Below are 24,760 nucleotides of genomic sequence, written 5' to 3'. Positions count from 1 at the left end.
CAGGTTTCCTTTCATCATTAGACATGATTATACAGCTCCATACCCCTCTCGTCCAAGTATCTATCCAAACTGCCCTTAAATGTTACAAGTGAGCCCACATCCACCTGCTGAACTTAGTGCTTTGGCAACAGAAGCCACAGCTACCAAGGAGAAAAAGAAACTACAGATGTACACAAAGGAGTAACACAGTAATTCTGGAAGGTTGTATGAGATAACAGATAGAGGCAAGGTCAAGAAATATAAGTTCAGGGTTAAGAGTATTAACTTCTATGGTGTTGACCTACTATTTGCCATTATTGCTTAGTTCCCTCTCCCCAGCGTAAGACTACATTTGTATTACCAGCACTAACAGCTTGACGCAAGGCATGTGAAGATTTAAATCCTTTGGATAAGTATACCTTATTTTAAAATGCAATCCTACCACAGCCACAAATATTAATTAACATACTGCTCTCAGCCCAGTAATCCCGAACTTTATGCTTCCAAAAAAAAAAAGAAAATCACTAGACAAGCTGCTCAAGTAAGGGAAATAAAAACACCCCCTCACTTTCATTGCTCCTTTAGTCTCCAAATCCTTAATGTCAAATGAGGGACAATCCTTTCTCTCTTATGATTTGTTACTTTAAGCAGAGTTTATAACTTACCAGAGATGTATCGAGTCTGAATTATACATGCTCTCTCCTCTAAGAGATCCCACGGCACTACTCCAAGTAAAAAGCAAATTCCTTTCATATACTTGACTACACTTATTCCTCAATATCTTTTACAAGAAACACATTATAAGGATATTCATCTCAATGATGTTTTGAGGACAAATTGGTTTCTATGTCTGCCTGTATAACAATGTATCACTGTAACGACATGTACAGAAGGAAATCAGTGGATACCATAGAGTTTTGGACATCTGGTGTAATAGGGTAGGGTTAAACAGTAGCATAGTGGTTAGCACAAAGTTTTTCAGTACCAGTGACCTGGGTTCAATTCCCAGTGCCGCCTGTAAAGAGTTTGTACGTTCTCCCCGTGACCACATGGGTTTCCTTCAGGTGCTCAGGTTTCCTCCCACAGTCCAAAGACATATCTGTAGGTAGGTTAATTGGTCATTGTAAATTGTCCTGTGATTAGGCAGGGAGTAAATTGGGAGATTGCTAAATGACGAGGCTTGAAAGGCTGATTCCACACTGTATCTTAGTAAATAAATAAAGAAACGTGCATTTTTACTGTTAAGTTACTTTCTAAGTTAACAGGATTCATCATTTTGGGCAGGACAGCTTTATCAGGTACACAGAGCTTGAAACATACACGATATCAACATAAAACCTTGGTAGGCTAGGGGATTAAAAGATGTAAGAACCCTTATAAATGCGAAAGATGTTTCATCTTTCTTCAAGGACCCCCACCCTCTAGGCCATGTTCTCTTCTCACTGCTGCCTTCAGCAAGGAGGTACAAAAGCCTTAGGTCCCACACCAGCAGTTATTACCCTTCAACCATCAAGCTCCTGAACCAACGTGGATAACTTCACTCATCTCAACTCTGAGCTGATTCCACAAACTATGAACTCACTTTCAAGAACCCGTGTTCTCAGTATTATTTATTTACTTATTTATTATTACATTATTATTTTATATTTGCAGTTTGTTTTCTTTGCATAATGACTGTAAGTCTTTGCTTGTGTGTAGTTTTTCATTGATTCTATTGCATTTCTTTGTTCTACTGTCAATGCCTGCAAGGAAATGAATCTTATAGTGACATACATACTTTGATAGTAAGTTTACTTAGAACTTTTTGAAGATAAGGAATATATAGCAAGATCATGGATATTTATTTTTGGAAGTATAATCTGCCCTCAACTGCTTACATAACACAGTTCTTCACCGCCAGAACAACACTCTTAACAAACTTCTATAGATGTACTGTTGAGAGCAATCTGACTGGTAACATCATCGTTGGTGGTGCAATTCAAATGTGCAAGAATGTAAGAGAGTAGTGGATTCAACTCAATGCAGTTACCTTCCCCACCATTGGTAGTATCTGTTGGAGGTGTTGCCTCAAGAAATCTATCATCAACAATCCCACCAACTGTGCAATTCCACCTTCTAGCAGCTACCATCAGGTAGGACGTATAGAAGCCACACTACCAGATTCAAGAACATCTACATCCTTTCAATTATTTGGTTCTTGAACCAACCTAAATCAATCCTAACCCCCACCTCAACACCAGTGGGTGATGTAGTGGCAAGCACACAGGTCTTCGAGGCGAGTGGCCCCGGGTTCAAATCTGGCCAGCTCCTTGCACGCTTTCCACCCGTGTGGGTTGAGCATTGAGCTGGTAACTCACCCTTGCAAAATAACAGATAAAATGCTACAGAAACGGCCAGGTTGCCAACCAATGTGCCACAAGAAAGGAACAACAACCACCTACCTCAGTTTACCAACATTATAATCATTTTGAACTAGAACATATTATTTGTTTGGCTTAATTTTATGTTCTTTCTTGCAAAGATTGTATATCATTTGTTTAATTTATGTTTTTCTTGTGAATGCTGCTTATCTGAAGCTATGTGCCTATTATGCTGCTGTAAGTAAGCTTTTCATTACACCTATGCATACTAGTAGCCGGCTGGTGGCGCAGTGACATCAGCGCCAGACTCCAGAGCGAAGGCTCCTGAGTGCTCCTGGACACGCTTTCCATCCTTGCCGGGTTGAGTGTCCAGCTGGCAATTCAGCCTCGTAAAAAAAAACAACTTCGCTGTGAGAAGGACATGGGGGACCACTCACAGAATCTTTCTTCCAAGACAATAACTTGGAAAAAAAAAGTGGTCACCTCCTGGCACACAAAAAAAAAATGCACACTAGTATATGAAACTTGACTTCTGCAAGGGGCTATTTAGGCCCTTGAACATGATTCACCATACAGCAGAAACATAGCTGATCTTCAATATAAAATAATGAATCACGGACAGTCAGCTATTTTTTTCTGTAAATAACCCAAACCAAATAATAAGCAGAGCTGCTGAGGTAAACTGAGGACATTACATCCAATTAAGCCAAGGAAACATCACCAAACAAGACACAGGGTCACAGAACAGTAATGGCAAGGCAGGAGATGATGCAGACCTTTGAGTCAAGGTCAACTCTCTGCAAGAGCATTCTGGCTCCTCCTGCACTCACATCCTGTCAGTTTTGTCACCAACCACTCACTATATACAACAAAATTATGGTATATACAACTATGAGGGGTATAGAAAGGGTAAATGCAAGCAGGCTTTTTCTACTGAGATTGGGTAATACTAGAACTAGAGGTGAAAGGTGAAATATTTAAGGGGTAACTGTGGCAGCCCTTCTTCACTCAGGAGGAGGTGAGACTGTGGAATGAAGGCCAGTGGAAGTGGTGCAAGTGGAAGTTGGGCAAGTACATGGATGGGAAGGGTATGGAAGGCTAAGGTCTAAGTGTAAGTCAAGGTGACTAGACACAATAATAGTTTGGTAAGGAACTGATGGACTGTAGGGCCTGCTTAGGTGCTATATGCTCTATGACTGTATATACAAAATTATTTATCCTGATGTTTGACCATTTGTCAATCATCTTAATTCTATGTCTTCCACCATTCTCCCTACAGATCTGTCTATAGTTGGGGTATCTCTAGGACAACTCCTCTCAAACCCCTCTGTTCTAAGGATAATCTCAGTTTCTTATACCGGGTTACTCCAGTTCCCTCTCACATTCCAAAGACATCGGGTTAGGGTTGGGGTTGGTAAATTGTGAACATGCTATGTTAGCGCCAGAAACTTGGCGGGCTGCGCCGGTACAATCCTCAGACTGTTTCGGTCGTTGACGCAAGCGATGCATATCACTCTATGTTTTAACGTAAATGTGACAAATAAAGTTCATCAACTCTGGAACTATTCTGAAAATGTCTTCTTTACCCTCTTCAAGGAAACAGCTTTCCATAGTCTTGAGATGAACTTATATATTAGAAATAATCTATCAGAAAGTTGTAAATGAGGAAAAGTTAATGTGGTTTTCAAAATACTGCTGCACTCAGCAATAAAAGAGCTTAAATACCGCCTGGACATCAAAACTTCTATATGTGCTGCCGCTAGCTAGCTTTTGATGCCCCAGCCTTGAAGCTGATACCAAACTGACAGCATTCACTCTATCTATACCCCTCATGATTTTATACACTTCTGTCCCTCAAATCACTTTGTTCAGTAAGTCCTACTCCCATCAGGAAAGAGGCTACGCAGCACCCACGCCAGGACAACCAAGCTCAAAACCAGTAGCTTTCCTCAAGCAGTAAGCTTGGTCATCACCTCCACCCACGAACTCCACAACTACTTTATTATTTCCTATCAGTCACCTTACATACAGCCTAGCATCACTATATGGACATACAATCTATGCATATAAGCTATCTTATACATATATATTTATTGCATTTTTTATTATTATTGTGTTCTTTATCTTCTGTGTTTTTGGTGCTGCATTGGAACTAGTGTACAATTATTTTGTTTTTTTTTAATGTACAGGACATGACATTAAACAACCTTGAATCTTGAACAAAGGAGAAAACAAGGAGCACAAATGCAGAGAAAGACGGAAGATGTTTTCCCAGCTGCTTTCACTTCGTAGGAAATTAAATCTAAACCTCCTTCCATCACAGGTGATGTTAGAGCGCATTTTCAACTATCTCAAAATGAGGCCTACAGTGACTTCAAATACACCAAATGCTTATTAATCTTGCTACCGTCAGTGATATCTAACTACCCAGGCTTCTATGTGTAATAACTTTTAAAACCAGCCTCAAGCTATGATAATGACAAATGTGAGTGTAATTCACTGCTGCTGAAATTCGAATGCCATATGAAACCAAAGTTGCGATCCTAATCTATCATTAAGGAAAAAAGGTATTATTTCACAGTTGACAATTTAATAGTAATTATCTTTTTTTCTTAAGCTACGACTGCCCGAGGCAGTGTTGGGAATTGGCAGTTAATTGCAATATAATTAGCTATTTAGACGAACGCTAAATTTTGACATGGTAAGCGCCATTCATTTTACCCTGCTGACAGCTTAAATTGAAACCTGTACATTGCTTAGAAATAATTAAAGCACCTGAACTTGGCACTGTCCTTGGTAGATACCATGCCCTGATCAGATCCATAACATGTCACAACGTGCCTCATTCCCACGCTAATCTGCATGACAATGTCACCTTGTATTAATAAAATTGTAATTGTACACTCAGTGGCCTTTTTATTAGGTAACTCCTATACCTAATAAAGTGGCCATTGAGTGCATGTTCATGGTCTTCTGCTGCTGTAGCTTATCTACTTCACGGTTTGACGTGTTGCATGTTCGGAGATACTCTTATGCACACCACTGTTATAATGCGTGGTTATTTGAGTTACTGTTGCCTTCCCGTCAGCTTGAACCAGTCTGGCCATTCTCCTCTGACCTCAAAATCAGAATCAGGTTTAATATCACTGGCATATTGTGAAACTTGTTAACTTTGCCATAGCAGTACATTGCAATACATGACAATAGAGAGAAATAGTTAAGTTAAATAAGTAATTTAAAAAAATAGGAAATAACAAAGTAGTGAGGTAGTTTTCATGGATTCAGTGAACATTCAGAAATCTGTTGGTAGAGGGGAGGAAGCTGTCCCTGAATCATTGAGTGCGTGCCTTCAGGCTTCTGTACCTCCTTCCTGTTGGTAGCAATAAGAGAGCATGTCCTGGGTGGTGGGGGTCCTTAATGATGGATGCCGCCTTTCTGAGGCACCATTCCTTGATGATGTCTTGGACACTACGGAGGCTAGTACCCATGATGGAGCTGATTAATTAACACCTCTCTCATTACGATCTCTCTCATAACAAGACATTTTCATCCACAAAACTGCTGCTCATTTGATGTTTTCTGTTTTTTGCACCATCTCTGTAAATTCTAGAGACTGTTGTGCATGAAAATCCCAGAAGATCAGCAGTTTCTGACATACTCAAACCACCTCATCTGGCACCAACAATCATTCCACAATCAAAGTCAATTTGATGACATTTCTTTCCCATTCTAATGTTTGGTCTGAACAACTGAACCTCTTGACCATGTCTGCATGACTTTATGCATTGAGTTGCTGCCACATGCTTGGCTGATTAGATATATAAATTAACAAGCAGGTGCACCTAATAATGTGGCTATTGAGTGTATTACATAAGTCCCATGGATCCACAGACTTCTTTGTCTGACTAAACCCTGGAATTCCTGCCCTGCCTAAATGTGAATTTTATTTATGTGATCGAGGGATCTCATTAAAACCTATCAAATATTGAATGACCTAGGTAGAGTGGACAAGGAGAGGCTGCTTCCTATTGAAGGGGGGCCTAGGAGGGCACAGCCTCAGAATACAAGGACATTTCTTAGAACAGAGATGAGGAGCAATTTCATTAGCCAGAGGGTGGTAAATCTGTGGAATTCATTTGTCACGGATAGCTGTAAAGGCCAAGTCATTTGGTATACTTAACCTAGTGGTTGGTAGGTCCTTGATTAGTATAAGTGCCAAAGGTTACGGGGTGTAGGCAAGAGAATGGAGGTGAAAGGGATAATACACCAGCTGGACCAAATTGCCTAATTCTGCTTCTATGGCTTATGGTCTAAACATGCTTTTCCATCTCTGCCTTTTCAGAACGACTGAACTGGTCACAAGTTCTGTAATCTCTATGCAACCCTGTCCAACTTGCAATTGGATGCTTGTGAAGAAACATGAGAGGAGGAGAATGCATTGGAGGCATGGGAGGCCTCCATCAGCAGGGTACAGTACTCGGTAGTGGTCCGCTGCAGTGAAATAAACCACGGTTAGCCTGCCCCGGGGAGTGGTTGAGTAGATTGTGGCGGTGTTGAGAACTGAGATATTCTGGTTGTTATCAACGGATGTGACCCCCACCCGCCACATGATGGAGCTGATAGGGAGGCAGATCCTCCGAGGGGACGGACTAGGCGGAGAGCTGCTAGCATCTGGTATCACGTGGGAAGGGGAGCAGCCGGTATTGTCTGTTATAACTGTGTTGACGAGGGACACCTCAGGCACGACTGTGAACGACGGAAAACCCTTCGGAGAGTGAGGCCCCGGGTTCCTAAGCAGAGGGAGTCGTCAGGAAAACTTAAAAAAGACCCAGTGAGGGGATGGCCTGGTGTAGTGAGGGGACACATTCCCAACAATATATCAAGGAACACCCTAAAGCAAAGAACCATATTCCTGGAGGCTTGGTGGGGCCAATCTCCAGTGTATTGCTAAAGATAGAGGGTACTTATGCTAGAGCCATACTTGACACAGGCTCGCAGGTCACTTTGCTGAATCATTAATTTTACAACCAGTATTTGACACATTTACCATTGACGCCACTCAGTACACTGGAGATCTGGGGTCTTAGTGCGCGTGATTATTTGTATGATGGTTATTTGTCAGTGAAGCTGGAGTTTTTGGAGGCCGATGTGGGAGTGTCTGAGGCCCTTGATACATTAGCGCTCATTTGTCCGGACCCCGTTGAGAAGGGTGGCGTTGCAATTCCTGTGGGAACAAACACTCCTATTATGAGGAGGCTCATGGAAGCCTGCAAGGAGAAAGCTGGAGAGAGCTTCCTGAGAATGTTGTCCGTTCACCTGGTGTTTCGAGCTGCTTTTGAGGAAGTGCATGGTTGCACTGGGCTGGATAGCGAGTTCAGATGAGAGACTGTGTGGTTCACCCAGTTCAAGACAATCATGTACGGCTCAGGAAAATAGTGAGAGTAATGGGAAAATCCAAATTTCCCAGAATGCCCAGGACAAGGTTCTCTTGGTGAATGCTCCGGAAGACCACGAAGAGGAGTTGTGAGTGCCTGCCGGGGTACTGGCGAGGCCCAAACTGCAGAACCGAGGTGGGGTACGAAATGTGAAGATGCCTTTCAGTCGCTGAAGGAGATGCTGACCCCATGCTGGCTTTTGCAGACCCCCGATTGCCGTATGTATTGCACATGGATGCCAGCAGAGAGGGCTTAGGGGTGTCCTGTATCAGGATCAGAGCACTGAGTTGAGTCCTGTTGTGTTGGTCAGCCGGAGTCTGTTGCACTCTAAGAAAAACTATCCCACACACAAGTTGGGAGTTTCTGGCGTTGAAATGGGCTGTGGTGGATAAGCTGAGTGACTACCTTTATGGTGACGAAGAGTGGGAGAGCATTCCTGCCCCAGGGGGTGAAAGCTATGTGTCAGTTTGCCATCACGGTGAAGGCCAACGGAAGGCAAAGGCAGGATCAAGTGGTAGATCAATTGGGAGCTTCTGATGATGCAATTCCACAAGTTTACTGTAACCTGTCTGCTCTGAAGACAAACCAGTTACCAGAATTGAGTTCTGAGGAAGTGGCAGCTGCTCAGTGAGATGACCCAGGCATCAGTACCATTTGGTCAGCTGTCGAAAAGGGAGACATGGCTCAGGCAGAGAAGACAAAACCTGCAGCGGTACCTCCATTACTGAGAGAATGGCCCAGGTTGGAGTTGAGGAACCAGATCCTATACCGGATCAAGTCATCTCCAGACCAACCTCAGTGTTCCCAGCTGGTTCTGCCTGAGAAGTATCAGAGGATTGTGTTGGAAGTCACTTCATAATGATTCTGGACATTCGGGGGTTGAAAAGATCTATGGATTGCTCAGAGACCAGTTCCACTGGCCCTGAATGAAGCCAGAGGTCGAAGAATACTGCAGGTCGTGCATTCGATGCATACGGAGGAAGACTCTGCCTATGAGGGCAGCTCCCTTGTCCCACTTGCACAGTGTGGGGTCCCTGGACCTGGTGTGTATGGATTTCCTGACAACAGAGCCAGATGCCAGCAACATGGTGAATGTCTTAGTCATCACGGATCACTACACCAGATATGTGCAGGCTTTTCCTACCAAGGACCAGAGGGTATCCATGGTGGCCAAAGTGTTATGGGAGAAGTATTTCATTTATTATGGCCTCCCCAGGTGGATACATAGTGATCAGGGATGGGATTTCGAGAGCAGGCTCATACATGACTTACTGATCATACTTAGAGTCGAGAAGTCAAGGACGACTCCCTATCATCTGCAGGATGATCCCCAGCCCCAGAGATTTAATTGGACCTTGCTAGACATGCTCGGGACCCTCAAGATCAGCAAGAAGAGCAGGAGGAGTCAACATATTGGGCATCTGGTCCACTGTTACAACTGTACCCAAAACTAAACTACTGAGTACTCACCATATTATCTGATGTTTGGGCGCGAGGCAAGGTTGCCCAGTGACCTTTGTCTTGGGACTGACGAGGGCGACCTACCACCGAAGAATTATCTGAAGTATGTGTCTGATATAAGAAGGGAGCTGAAAAAGGCTTATGAATTAGCTGGGGTTGTGGCTGCCAAGCAGAATCAAGGAAATAAGAGGAGGTATGATCAAAAGGTTAGGTTCTCCCAACTCATGCCAGGAGACCAAGTCCTCATAAGGAATTTGGGGCTACCTGGGAAGCATAAGTTGGCTGACCTCTGAGCGACTACACCCTATGTGGTGGAGAGTCAGATGCAAAACATACCAGTTTTCTGGGTGAAACCAGAGGACGGGAACAGGCCTGTCAAGATTCCCCATCAGGACCATGTTCTGCCTCTGGGACAAGAGGTGCAGGTTGGCTCAGAGCCCGACCTGAAGCCTACACTTAGTAAGAGGAGTCTGCAGCAATGCGGGGCAACTGCAGGACCAACAGCAGGAGAGATAAGGCCAGACCCCGCTCCTGAGTGGGATACTGATTCAGAGGATGAGGATATAGGGGTGTGGTACATGCTGCCTTTTGCTAACTCTCCACTAATACCACTAATTGAGGAAGAGACTCCCAACCCTTCTCACACTGAGTCAGGTGAAATCAGGGGGTGGAGGGTGGGGGGAGGGGCTATCCGTGGACCCTGCAAGGGATGAAGCGAGGCTCATGCAAGGGACAGAGGGGTCTGCGTTGCAGATGGGCACAAGTGATAGGCTGGGGAAGGCCTCACCAGGTAGACCAGGAGTAGCCCTAGTAGTGTCGGAACATGACGAGGCAGATGAGAGGGACAGAGGTCTCAAAGAATTAGGAGACCACCAGATAGGCTTGCCTATGTAGCACCAGGGGAACAGAGTGTGGCCCCTACCACTGTGGGGAGCTACGTCACTGCCTTTTACACCTGGCTTGAACTTTGTGCTTTGCAGGAAGGGTTGGCAAAGTATCTCAAAGTCATAAGGGCGTGACTAAATGTGGTGGGGGGAAGAGTATAATGCCCTGGGAAGAGGTCCACTGCTAACGTAAAGGTTTCTCTGTAACAGCAGTGTTTGGATTATGACTAGAGATAACGGAGGTTTTGGAATGTATGCCGTCCAATGAGGCGAGTGGTTTTTCTTTCTTGTGTGCCCAAGGATGAAGGATTCGCGATCTTTTGTTCGGCGGAAGATGGACAGAGAAGATGCCAGAACAGAGAGGTCATAGTCTGAAGGACGGAGTGCACTTGCAATGGGGCCAGAGTCAACACCACCCGGGGGAAATCAATGGAGGTCTAATGGAGAGGAAACTGTGAGATCCAACATGCACATGAAACTGTTTCATTAAAATGGGCCTTCATCCTGACAAAGGGTCTCGGCCTGAAACGTCAACAGTGCTTCTCCTTATAGATGCTGCCTGGCCTGCTGTGTTCCACCAGCATTTTGTGCGTGTTGTTGTTTGAATTTCCAGCATCTGCAGATTTCCTCGTGTTTGCTCTTTTTCTTTTTGTGTTTTTTTTTACTAACCCTCTAGTCAAATTAAGAATTATAAAGCTAAATTGTTTAATTGCATATGATGTACTGTTTGTTATTTCATGGTACTGAGATGTAACAGGGGAAGACATCACATAGCATCCACACTAACAAGAGGTTTTTTACCTCAGATTTCACACACTTTGCAGGGCCAGACACCGTCGTCCCTAGACTAATGCCGCCAGCCGAATCTGAGGGTTACAGCTCTCTGGGTTAACAGGCCTTTTCTCACGAGTCAGATCACGAGTTCAAAAACACGTATGGAATGGTGGCTACGCTTTCAGTTAAGTTTATAGTCATGTGCATCAGTATGGTGAGGTACAGGTACGATGAAAATCTTGCTTGCAGGAGAATCACAAGTACATTGGTACCAACAACACACAACATGAATTAAACAAGACAGTGAAGGGATAGAGAAAAGTCTGCAAAACAAGATAGTAGTGCTAAAAAGACATAATCAGAGACAAGTCCAGGTGTTGCAAGAGATGGCTCTTAGTGTTCCATTGCTGAGGTAGGGTTAAGGTTGTGTAATTCATTTCAAGAAGCTAATGTTTGTAGGAAAGATAAACTAAAGAGATTCTGCATATGCTGGAAAGACAGAGTAACACACATAAAATACTGATGAAGGTTCTCAGCCTGAAACATAAACTCTTTGTTCCTTTCCATAGATGCTGCCTGATCTGCTGAGTTCCTCCAGCACTTTGTGGTTGTAGGAAAGAAGCTGTTCCTGAACCTGGCTGTGTGGGACTTTTGTACCTCCTGCCAGAAAGCAGCAGAAAACTTTGAAAGTATTTTACGGGTGCAAACACACACAAGAACATTTGAAAAAGATAGGAAATCTACTCTGCCATTCTAAGCTTCCAACTGATCTACTGGATCAGTTCCATTTTCCTGCATTGTTCCAATGAGCCCTTGATTCCCTCAATGTCCATCAACTTGCTTTAAATGAACTCAATGGCTAAATCTTCCACTGTCCTCCAGCAGAGGAAACCTCAAAGATTTGCCACTTTTTGCATGAAGACACCTCTATTCCCACCATCTCCATGCTGAAATGAGGCTGTGGCCTACAACTAGTGGACTTCCGGATGGACTGCAGTGATGCCTGGCTTTGTGAGCTTCAGTTCTGAATGCTGTTTCCTTGCTTTTATTGTTTGCATGACTTTTTTTGCTCTCTGCATCGGATGTTTGATAGTCTTCTTTTGTTTTTAATGGGTTCTACTGGGTTTCTTTGTTTCGTGGCTACCTGTAAGGAGACAAATCTCAAGGTTGTATAAAGTATACATAACTTGATAATAAATGTACTTTGAGCTTTAAACATCTTAATATTTATTCTGTGACTAATCACTGAATAAACTAACTCCGAAACCAAGGAAAACATTCTCTCCACATCCTCGTTCAGCCTTGTTAAAATTTTGCAAGTGTCAATAAGACCTCTAGACTACAGGCCTGGTCTACTCAATTTCTCCTCAGACAATAAACTCCTCATCCCCAAAATCAATCTAGTGAAATTTCTGAGTTCTATAGAAGCTTGTCAGTGTTTTTGGTGACATGCTGAATCTACAATATCTCCCCTTCACAAAATCGAGAGCACTATCAATAATTAATCCCTGCTTCTCCAAGTGCAGATTAATCCTGTCCTTCACAATTTTTTTTCCAATAATTTCCCTATCACTGATTGTGAACTCACCAGGCTGTAATTACATGGCTTATCCCTGCTGCCCTGCAGCCACAAGCACCCTTCCACAGCTAGAGACGATCTGAAAATTTCAATCAGAGCCCCAGCATTCTTCTCTGCTGCCTCCCATGTACAAGGTCATACTTTGGACATCAATCTCTCATCAAGTAAAAAAATACTCTGCTTTCACCAAATTGGAAAAATGTGCTGCATAAATAGGTGTTTTTGAGCATGGCTTGGATAAGGGGTAGCTCTGTACAATATCATTCCATGAGGCAACACAAAGTGAAACAGATTTTATTCTATTTTTGTGGGATCTTGCAAACTTAGCAACCGCATCCTATCCTACATATAACAAGTGAGCATGGAATGAAAGGAAGACAGAAAACAATGAATGATGCAGCATGCATTAAGATTAGGAGGCTCTAAGACATTGGAGAAGAATTATCCCATTCAGCACATTGAGTGTGCTCCGCCATTCAATCATGGCTGATTTAGTTACCCTCTCAACTTCATTCGCCTGCCTTCTCCCTTTAACCTTTTACACCCTTACTAATAAGAACCTATCAACATCTGCTTTAAATATGCCCAATAATTTGGCCTCCACAGCCATCTGTGACAATGAATTCCACAGATTCACACACAAAATTTCTCTGTTCTCTGTTCTAAAGGGGTGTCCCTCTATTCTCAGGCTCTTGGTCCTAGACTCTTCCACTGTTGGAAACATCCTCTCCACATCCACTCTGTCCAAGGACCTCTGGATTAATGGTAATGCTCCAAGGCATAAAAAAGGTTAGCAGCCCCTAGACTAGCCCTTTCAATTAGGAGGGTCGGGATATTTGGTTGTCACCAAGGACTCCAGCAAATTTCTACTGAGGGTGATAGGCTCAGTCAGCTCCATTTGTGTCACAACTCTCCCCAACATCAAGAACATCTTCAAAAAGCAGAGCCTAAAGAACGTGCTTCCATTCTTAATGGCTTAACCATCCAGGGCATGCCCTTTTCCCATTACTACCATCATGGAGAAGGTACAAGAGCTTGAAGACATACACTCAAAGTTTTAGGAACAGCTTCATCCCCTCCACCATCAGATTTTTGAACAATACCTCATTATTTTGCTCTCTTAGATTATGACCATAAGATATAGGAGCAGAATTAGGCCATTTGGCCCACCAAGTCTGCTCCACCATTTCATCATGGTTAGTCCATTTTCCCTCTCAGCCCCAGTCTCCTGTCTTCTCCCCGTATCCCTTCATGCCCCGACTATCAACCTCGGCCTTCAATATACATAAAGACTTGGCCTCCACAGCCACCCGTGGCAACAAATTCCGCAGATTCACCACTCTGGCTAAAGAAATTCCGCCTCTTCTTCATTCTAAAAGGGCATCCTCTTTTCCGAGGCTGTGTCCTCTGGTCTTAGACTCTCCCACCATATATTGCAAATTCTAGTTTTTTTAATATATTGCACTGTACCGCTGCTGCAAAACGAAGGATTAAGGATCAACTTCATTCGCCATTTACATATATTAGGAGCTTGCTGTGGTGTGTTGGTATGACATGCAACAAAAACACATTAAGAGTATAAGGAGTGAAGAGTTATATAAAAATCAATTTAGAAGTTAAGGAACAGATATGGAACAAAATGTGCATAAATACATAAATACCAGCATGCATTTACAATGTAAACAGCATTATTAAAAGTGATTTGAAGTGTTTTTACAGTGCAGTGCAGTGAGGGTTAACTAGTGATTAGTCAGATTAACTGCTTGGGGGGAAGAAACTTTTAAGATGGTATGAGGTTTTTGTTTTAATAGCTTTATAGTGCTTCCAGAAGGGAGCTTTTGGGAAAGACAGTTTCCAAGGTGGGTGGTGTCCACAATGTAAACCTGATTCTGATTCTACATAGCACCTTTCTTAGTGTCAGGATGCACTTAACACCAAAGTAAAATACATTTGAAATTTAGTCATCATTGTACTGTAGGAGTCACAGCACACAAAGATATTGTCAAACCACTTCATTGGTTTTCATTATTGATGAATCCACATTAATACAATGAACTGAATTTAAGATTGTAGAAAACCTTCAGCCTAGAGGTATCATGGAAAGCAATTATATTCCACCGACAAAACAGTCCCCAAATCTTATTAAATTCATTCATCCCTTCCTACTTATGCAGAAATTTCTCTGAAGGCATCACTTTAAATTGTTATTCAACCATAAATGAAGGAGATCCTCGATATCACAACTATTTCTGGGGCAAAGGACAGGAACGGACTAGCTGAAACACGAGACTCAAGCAATTCTCTGGAGTCGTTCATTATCCCTTAATGTGACCAATTATAATCCAAATGCACAAGAAAATATTCTAAGAAAAGATCAGGGTTCAATTCCTGCTGCACTCTGTCAGGAGTTTGTACGTTCTCCCCGTGACTCCTGGGTTTCCTCCGGGGGTGCTCCAGTTTCCTCACACATTTCAAAGGTGTACAGTTAGGGTTAGTGAGTTGAGAGCATGCTAAATTGGTGCCGGAAGCGAACTGTTCATAGCGCATCCTCGGACTATTTTGGTCATTGACGCAAACAATGCATTTCGCTGTATGTTTCGATGTGTATTTGACAAATAAGTCTTTAATAAAGGTAATCTTTCCCCATTTAAAGATTAAGATTAGCTTTATTTGTCACATGTATAATACAAGTTGTCTTGATCAGTCAGCTCAAGAAAAGAAATCTCTTGGAGACAGTTATGTTATAAGCTGCTTCAAGTGATGTAAGGGTGGGGGTAATATTGGTCAGAACACCAGGCAAAACACCATACATCAAACAGAGTTGATATCAAGAATCAATGCCCGAAGGTCGATGGTAAGTCCATAAGTCAAGGTACAATGGCTGAAGCCTTGGGACTGCAAGTCCATGAGGCCCAATGCCTGTGAGTCCGCAAGTCTACTAGGGGCCCAGAAGCGGGTGGCATATCCTGGGTCGGAGGACTATCTGTGCATTTGAGTGGGCTTGATTTGCTGTTGTTGCTGCTACTGTTGCTTCTGGTGTACAGCTGAGCACTGGGGGCATACTATGGTGGTGCTGAAATGTGTGACGATATGTGTGGAATGCCTCAAACACATCCTTTGGGTGTGTTGGTTATAAACGTGAATGAGGCATTTCACTGTATGATTCAATGTACATGTCAGTCATAGAAAAGTACAGCACAGAGACAGTCCCTTCGGCCCATCTAATCAGTGTCAAAACCATTTAAACTACCTACTCCCATCAACCTGCACCAGGACCATAGACCTCCATACCCCTATCATCCATGTACCTATCCAAACTTCTCTTAAACATTGAAATTGAACTCACATGCACCACTTGTGCTGGCAGTTTGTTTTACACTCTGAGTGAAGTCGTCTCCCCTCATGTTCCCCTTAAACTTTTCACTTTTCACCCTAACCCATGACCTGATTGTAGTTTCATGCAACCTCGGTGGAAAAAGCCTGACTGCATTTACCTTATCTATACCCCTCATAATTTTGTATACCTCTATCAAATCTCCTCTTAACGTTCTACATTGTAAAGAATAAAGTCTTAACCTATTCATTTTTTCCTTATAACTCAGGTCCTCCACATCTGGCAACATCCTTGTAGATTTTCTCTGTTCTCTTTCAACCTTATTTACATCTTGCCTGTAGGTAGGTGACCAAAACCGCACACAATACTCCAAATTAGGCCTCACCAATGTCTTATACAACTTCAACATAACATCCCATCTCCTGTACTCAGTGCATTGATTTACAAAGGTCAATTTCCAAAAGCCTTATTTATGACCCTATCTATCTTTGAATCCACTTCCAATGAATAATGGACCTGCATCCCCAGATCCCTTTGTCCTACCACACTTCTCAGTGCCCTACCATTCACTGTGTAAGACCTACCATGGTTGGTCCTATCGAAGTGCAAAGAATATAAGAACTAAGAAACAGGAGCAGGAGTAGGCCACCTGCCCATCGAGCCTGCTCTGCTATTCAATAAGATCACGGCTGATCTGGCCATGGAATACCCTACTAATTCCCCTACTATGCAAAAATCTATCCAACCTTGTCTTAAATATATTTACTGAGGTAGCCTCCACTGCTTCATTGGGCAGAGAATTCCATTGATTCACCACTCTCTGGAAAAAACAGTTCCTCCTCATCTCCATCCTAAATCTGCTCCTCTGAATCTTGAGGCTATGTCCCTAGTTCTAGTCTCACCTACCAGTGGTAAACAACTTTCCTGCCTCTACCTTATCTATCCCTTTCATAATTTTATATGTTTCTATAAGATCTCTTCTCATTCTTCTGAATTCCAGCGAGAACAGTCCCAAGCAACTCAATCTCTCTTCACAGTCTAACCCCCTCACATTTGTCTGCATTAAATACCATTTGCCATTTTTCAGTCCATTTCTCCTGCTGATACAGATCCCTCTGCCATCCACAATAGCCTTCCTCGCTGTCCACTACACCCTCAATCTTAGTGTCGTCCATTGCCGATGCAGTTAACCACATTATCATCCAGATTATTGATTCCAATGAAAAACAATGGACCCAGCACCAGTCCCTGCGGCACTCCACTAGTCACCGACCTCTAGTCCACTTATTTACGTGTTAAATAAATGAATCAGAATTTTAAGCTCAGTCAGATTGGAGGATGACTAGGAGCATATTAATTGCAATCGTAAAGTGTTCCTAGACCTTATTGCCAACTGTGTCTCAAGGGAAAAGAAACAATATTTCACACACTCAAAGCCTAAGGTCCAGCATAAAATCCATGACCTCAGGAACAGATGGTGGGTGGAAAGAGCACACAATGTCTAACTACCTGCTGACAGACATGGCACCCACAAGTTCTTCATCCCAATCCAAGAACCATCTCACACTGATAGATTAGAAGGGAGGTGAACATATCAGGGACAGAGAGGCTCTGCTGGAAATAACACCTCAAAGATCTACAGAAACATGATTCTGAGCTTGATATGAGTGCATTTGATCCATCCCACAAAAGCTACAAGTACCTGTCTTGCTGCCAGCTTTGACTATTTTAAAAGGCCATACAACAGCTTAATCTCTTGGGAGCAGAGTGTGTTCCTGCTGAGGTTCTAAAACCTGACACGAGGATCTTCTATCTGAAATCCACAGGCTCATTCACCACTGGAAGGAGGAGGATTGAAGATTGGCTGACTGGCAAGAGACAAAGAATGGGAATAAAGGGGACTTTTTCTGGTTAGCTGACGGTGACTAGTGATGTTCTGCAGGTGTTGGCTTAGAGCCACTTTTTTTCCATGTTATATTACGTCAATAATTTGGATGATAGAATTGATGACTTTGTAGCCAAGTTTAGGAATAATATGAAGATAGGTTGAGGGGCAGGTGGTGTTGAAGCAGGGAGCCTGCTGAAGGACTTATTAGGAGAATGGGCAAAAATGTGGCAGATGGAATATAGTGTAGGGAAGTATGTGATCATGCACTTTGGTAGAAGGAATTAAGGCGTATATTATTTTCTAAACAGCTAGAAAATTCAAAAGTCAGATGCACAAAGGGACTTGGGAGTCCTTGTGCAGGATTCCCTAAATGTTAACCATAAGACCATGAGACACAGGAGCAGAATTAGGCGATTCAGCCCATCGAATCTGCTCCACCATTCCATCATGGCTGATCCCAGATCTCACTCAACCCCATACACCTGCCTTCTCGTCATATCCTTTGATGTCCAGACCGCCCAGGAAACAATCAACATCTGCCTTAAATATACACAAGGATTTGGCCTGCACTGCAGTCTGTGGCAGAACATTCCACAGATTTACAACTCACTGGCTAAAAAAATTCTTCTTTATCTCTGGTCTAAAGAGTCGCCCCTCAATTTTAAGGCCGTGCCCTTGAATTCTGGATACCCCCACCATAGGAAATATCCTCTCCACATCCATCCTACCACCCTAATTAGACCTTTCAACATTTGGTAGCTTTCAATAACTCCCACCCCCCACATTCTTCTAAATTCCAGGAAGTACAGGTCCAAAGCTGCCAAATGCTCCTCATATGTCAACCCCTTCATTTTCTGAATCATCTTCGTGAACTTCCTCTGGACTCTCTCCAATGACAACACATCCTTTCTGAGATATGGGACCCAAAACTGGGTCCCATATCCAAGTGCAGCCTGACTAGTCTCCTATAAAGACTCAGCATTATCTCCTTGTTTTTATATTCTATTCCCCTTGAATTAAATGCCAACAAAACATTTTCCTTCTTTACCACAGACTCAACCTGTAAATTAACCTTTGGGACTCTTACCCAAGGACTCCTAAGTCCCTCTGTACCTCTGATGTTTGAACCTTCTCCACATTTAGATAATATGGTTCCTTTTACCAAAATGCATTATCATACATTTCCCAACACTGTATTCCATCTGCCAATTTTTTGCCCATTCTTCCAACCAATCAATCTCTAATTGCGCCATGAGGTCATCCACCTTTCTCCAAATGCTACGCGCATTTAAATATAGCACTTTCAGTTCTGCATTCTTCACCCTTTTGGATTTTGCCTCTGTTGTAAAATTTAACAATTTGCACTGTCTACATTTGTACCCAGTCATTGGCTTGTCCTTCCTTTAACTCATGTTACACCCTTCTTCTACTTGTAAACCTGCTGGCTCATCCTCAGCTCTATCATACTGGTTCCCATCCCTCTGCCATATTAGTTTAAACCACTCCCAGCAGATAACTCTAGTAAATCTGCCCACAAGAATATTGGTCCCCCTCGGATTCAAGTGCAACCCATCCCTTTTGTACAGGTCATACTTGTCCCAGAAGTCCCAATGACCCAGAAATCTGAATCCCTGCCTCTTGCTCCAATTCTTCAGCCACACATTTATCCACCACTTCATCCTATTCCTATGCTCACTGTTGCGTGGCACAAACTGCAAACCCGAGATTACTACACTTGTGGTCCTGCTTCTCAGCTTCCTTCCTAACTCCCTATATTCTTTTTTCAGGACCTCCTCCCTTTTTCTTCCTACGTCATTGGTACCAATATGTACCGTGACTTCTGGCCGCTCACCCTCCCTTTTCAATATATTGTGGACGTGCCCAGAAACATCTCAGACCCTGACACCTGGGAGGCAATCTACCATCCGTGTTTTCTTTTCATGACCACACAATCTGTCAATGCCTATCTGTCCCCCTGACTATAGTTGCAAGTTGAGTCAGTGGTAGGAAGCCAATTGCAATGATAGCATTTATATTGAGAGGACTAGAATATAAGAGGCACTGGTCAGACTGCATTTGAAGTATTTTGTGCAGTTTAGGGCCTCTTATCTAAAAAAAGATGTGCTGGTCCAGAGAATGATCCCGGGAATGAAAGAGTTAATGGATGAGACGTGTTTAATGGCTCTGTACTTGTTGGGGTTTAGAAGTATGAGGGGGGAATCTCATTGAAACCTATCAATTGAAAGGCCTAGATAGAGTGGATGTAGACAGGATGTTTTCAATAGTTAGGGGAGTCTAGGACCAGAGGGCACAGCCTCAGAATAGAACATCAATTTAGAATGGAGATGCTCTTATGTCTTACGGACAACTTAAAGTACTGGAAGCAGACTGAAGTTCTAAAACATGGCATGAAAACATTATGTCACATATCTATAAACTTATTCCCAACTGGAAGAAGGAGCATATGCCAAGGAAGCTCAGAGGTGTCATCATAATCATGAACATCTTCCAAAATAGAGAAAAATTCAACCGCAGTGCTGCACTGTGGTCTACTGCAGGGAAAATCACTGCCAGTGTGCTTTTCAACCACCTCAACCCAGAGGCTGAAGAATATCTAGAATCACTATGTGGATTTAGTTCAGCTCAGTGGACATGATATTCACTGTACAGCAACTGCAAAAGGAAAGCAGGGAGCTGCAGCATTCAGCATACCAACACAATGTCTCCCAAAGCCCTCCTAATACACTGGCAGAAGAAATGAATCAACATCATAATCCTTAATTACATTGTACTGCATCGACCTCCGTCCCTGCATGCCAGACAAGCCCCACCAGTACAGACACATATTTAGTCTGTCTGGAACAAAATTAAATTGGAGCCTTGAACAGACTCATGAGTACGTGAATCCACAGATAAAAAGTCAGCAGGTAATAAGGAAATTTCACTACAGACTTGGAGTATTGTGTGCAGTTTTGGTCCTACAATGAGGGAGTCTAAGACCAGCTGACAAAGCCTCAGAATAGAGGGACGTACATTTAGAATGGAGATGAGGGGAGATTTCTTTAGCCAGAGACTTGTGAATCTGTGGAATTTGTTGCCACAGGCCCTTGTAGAGGCCAAGTCATTGGGTATATTTAAGGGAGAGGTTGATAGATTGTTGATTAGTTAAGTCATGAAGGAATACGGGGAGAAGGCAGGAGATTGGAGCTGAGAGGGAAAATGGATCAGTCACGTTGTAATAGCAGAGCAGACTCGATGGGCCAAATGGCCTAATTCTTCTCCTATATCTTATGGTCTTATGGCTGGTTCCAAGAAAGGAGGAGGGTTGAGCATAGGGTTAGCAACCCCATCTGATAAAAGCCCAAAGCTACTGAATTGCCAGCAGAAGTTCCAAAGACATCATCCCTGGGAGAGGAAGGATCTTCGCCTAGAAGACGCATGAAGTCAGGTGGTGAAAACGGAAACCACAGACTTGGGACTAAGGATTCTGGCAAACTGCTGTCAGTGACCTATGCCCCAGAAGGGGAGATGGGCATAAGAAGATAATGAGGAAAACAGAGCAACTGAATACTTGATATTTAACATTAATACTTATTCTTTCTGACCTACATAGGCAACTACCAACATTAGCATGAATTCCTCAAGTTTCAGTAGACTATCAAATAAATACAGTGTCAGTAGTTAGCTCTAACATTATTAAATTGTTTGGACTCAGGCCACGTAACGGCACATTTGGTAAGCATAAGACCATTAAGACACAAGAGAAGAATTAGGACATTTGGACCATCAGGTCTACAGCACCATTTCAATCATGGCTGATTTATTATCCCTCTCAACCCCATTTTTCTGCCTTCTCCTTGTAACCTTTGACACCCTCATGAATCAAAAACATATCAACCTTCGTTTTAAATAGACTGAATGACTTGGCCTCCATAGCCGTCTGAGGCAATACATTCCACAGATTCACCTCCCTCTGGATAAAGAAATTCCTCGTCATCTCAGTTCTAAAGGGATGTCCTTGTATACTGAGGCTGTGCCCTCCAGTTCTAGACTTCCCCACTATAGGAAACACCCTCTCCACATCCACTCTATCTAAGCCTTTTAATATTCAAAAAGTTTCAATGAGATCCTGCCTCATTCTTCTAAACTCCAGCGAGTACAGGCTCAGAGTCAATAAACTCTCCTCAAATGTTAACCCTTTTATTTCTGGGATCATTCTCATGAATCTCCTCTAGATCCTCTCCAATGCCAGTATATACTTTCTTAAATAAGGACCCCAAAACTGCTCACACTACTCCAAGTGGGGTCTGAGTAATGCCTTATAAAGCTTCAACAGATCTCTGTTCAAACAAATTAGAAGTTGCATCAGCTGGCTTCTTTTCACAATTCCAGAAGTTGTATCTTTGATACTGGTCAGCTCTGCTACATAGATTAATGACATCTCCAAATCCCCATGTGACACAACACAGTCACAGCAGGACTGCTATTTTCCATAGCTGTGCAATTCATTACTATTTCCATTCTTCATTCCATTTATCAGATGATCCAGGCTAGACGAGTGAATTTTAAGCAAGTGACATTTTACAGCAGGTTCGGTCACTGAAAGCTCAAAGAACTTCAGTTTCTGTCACCTAAGATGTCTCAGATTTTTAATCATCCATTTTCCGGGCATAGAAATATTCTTTTCTGAGGTGAGACTAAGTCAAAGGCCTGAGAAAATATGGAGTCAACACTTTCAAGTAAAGGACTTAACACACACTTTACATTAACCTAATTTAATCTCACAATATCTATATCCACCCTCACTTCATCACATTTCAGAGAAATATATCCAATAGTAGTAGTAGTAATGCGATCACTTGAGTCAAAGACAATGCTCTGTAAGGGCTGCCTATTGGATGGTCAGGTGGCTGTAGAGGCTGATCCGAGACCCACTTATTAATGCAGGATGTTAGGATGGATTCTCTTTATGGAGAATGCCTATCCATGACTTTTTCTACAGTGGCACAGGAAGCCACAACACAGCCCTTGACACATCGGGGTCAGGGTCCAGTGACATGGATTGCAAGATGACTGAGGACTCTACACTGCTACAGCCTTCCTCTGTCCTCATTGTCATTGTGATGTATCATCATCTTCCACCAGCTCCACTGCTGAGATCTTGGTTGGTTGCTCTTTGTCTGAAACATCCCCCTTGACCTTACCGCCATGGGTGACCTACCAGAAGCTGAGCTCCGGATATCATCACTCTCAGGATCTCACTATCACAACAAGATAACAATCCCCAGATATATCAAGACAACATCATGGATGATAAAATGCCATCAAGTGTAACTTCATGGAAGCCACCTGATCTCCCCAATCTCAGTCTGTTCTGGCCTCATCTCTCGGATTCTCTGGAACAAGGTTCCACTCAATGTAACTTGTCTGGTTCTTCCACGGGATTCATCATCAGTGAGTTCTGGGGTCAATACTGAAGATCGAAGCCTGGAAATAAAATGCGGTTGAAGGGAAGTAGTTGTCTTTGAAATTGATGGCATGGAACTACAGGCTTCAGTACCTACCGCCCAATAGTAACTGTGAGAAGATGGCATGGTCCAGATGATGGGGATCCTTGTTTAAGTTCAAGTTTATTGTCATTCAGCTGTACACAACCACCAAACAAAACATTCTTCAGGACCAAAGTGCACTACACAGTACACATAACCAACAAACACATAAAGTGATTTGAAGAATACATCTCATGCTGTTCTGAACACAGCGATGTAACCTGGGGTAATCAGGTCTTTCAACATCGGACACCCCCACCCAGGCGACCGATCGTGGTTCAGCAATCCACAACTTGTGTTCAGGTAGCATGTGCCGCAGATCCTCATAGACTTGTTCTCTTCATCCAGGACCATGATGAGACTTTCTTTGTGATATCCAATGCACTGAGGGCTCTGTGAAGAGACTGTCCAGTGAAGCCACAGCAGCCCACTTTAACGGGCATGCATTTTGTCTTCCATCCTGCCTCCAACAATCGCTGACCACTTCCTCATTATCTGGCAAGCTTCCTCGCAAGGGCCTCCTCCAGACACCTCTCTCACGGTACTGACAGCTCCAGCAGAATGTTGTATTTTGCTGCCTCTGAGACCAGGAGGATTACCACAAACATAATGAAGGATGCTGCCTTTTGGAATCACCATGAATCTGTTTTTGCCAGTGTCGGGATAATGTCATGATGACCCTATGACTTTTTTCTAGCCAACTGCAAGAGAAATTGGCATTGTTGTTAACAGCGAGGAGGTTAGTCTAGGTGATAAGTGAAACATATTATGGGGGGATAAAGTAAGAAGCTTGGAGTTGATAGGTGGATGAGGTAAAGAGTTGTAGAAGAGATCTAATAGAAAAAGACAGTGGACCATGGAAGAAAGGGGAAGAGGAAGGGCACCGGGGGATAATAGGTAATTGGGGAGAAGAGAAGGGGTAAGAGGGGAACCAGAACAGGGAATGGAAGAAAGAAGGGGCAGGGGAGGGGAATGCGGAAGTTAGAGAAATTAAGCAAAGCAACAGCAGGTGAAATTTATTCTGATATCAGTGAGGTGATGCATTTTGCAAGGCAGTCAGTATACTCTCCTACGCGCATCAATAAACTATTGATGCACGGTGGAGAGTACACTGACTGGTTGCATTACAGCCTGGTATGGGAACATCAATGCCCTTGAATGGAAAAACCAACAAAAAGTAGTGGATGCAGCTAAATCCATCACAGGTAATGCCCTCCTACCATTCAGCATATTTACAGAGAGTGCTGTCGCAGGAAAGCAGTATCTATCATCGAGGACCCCCCACCATCCAAGGCCATGCTCTCTTCTCATTGCTACCTTTTGGAAGAAGGTTCAGGAACCTCATCTCACACCACCAGGTGCAGGAACAGTTACTACCCCTCAACCGTAAGGCTCTTGAACCAGAAGGGATAGCCTCACTCAACCCCAACACTGAACTGATTTTACAATCTATGGACTCACTTTCAAGGACTCACGTTCTCAATAGTTATTGACTATTAGGCACTACTAAGGCATTA

At 43.1% G+C, this 24,760-nt stretch overlaps 1 protein-coding gene across 3 annotated transcripts in view; it reads right to left on the bottom strand.

Moving 5' to 3' along the window:
- Nucleotides 1–24,760, bottom strand: part of pigk (phosphatidylinositol glycan anchor biosynthesis, class K) — a 158,584-nt gene that overhangs the window by 36,667 nt on the left and 97,157 nt on the right. The window lies entirely within an intron of this gene.

Source organism: Hemitrygon akajei, chromosome 12 (assembly GCF_048418815.1).
Source record: "Hemitrygon akajei chromosome 12, sHemAka1.3, whole genome shotgun sequence".
NCBI lineage: Eukaryota > Metazoa > Chordata > Chondrichthyes > Myliobatiformes > Dasyatidae > Hemitrygon > Hemitrygon akajei.
This window is presented reverse-complemented; position numbering and strand designations above follow the sequence as displayed.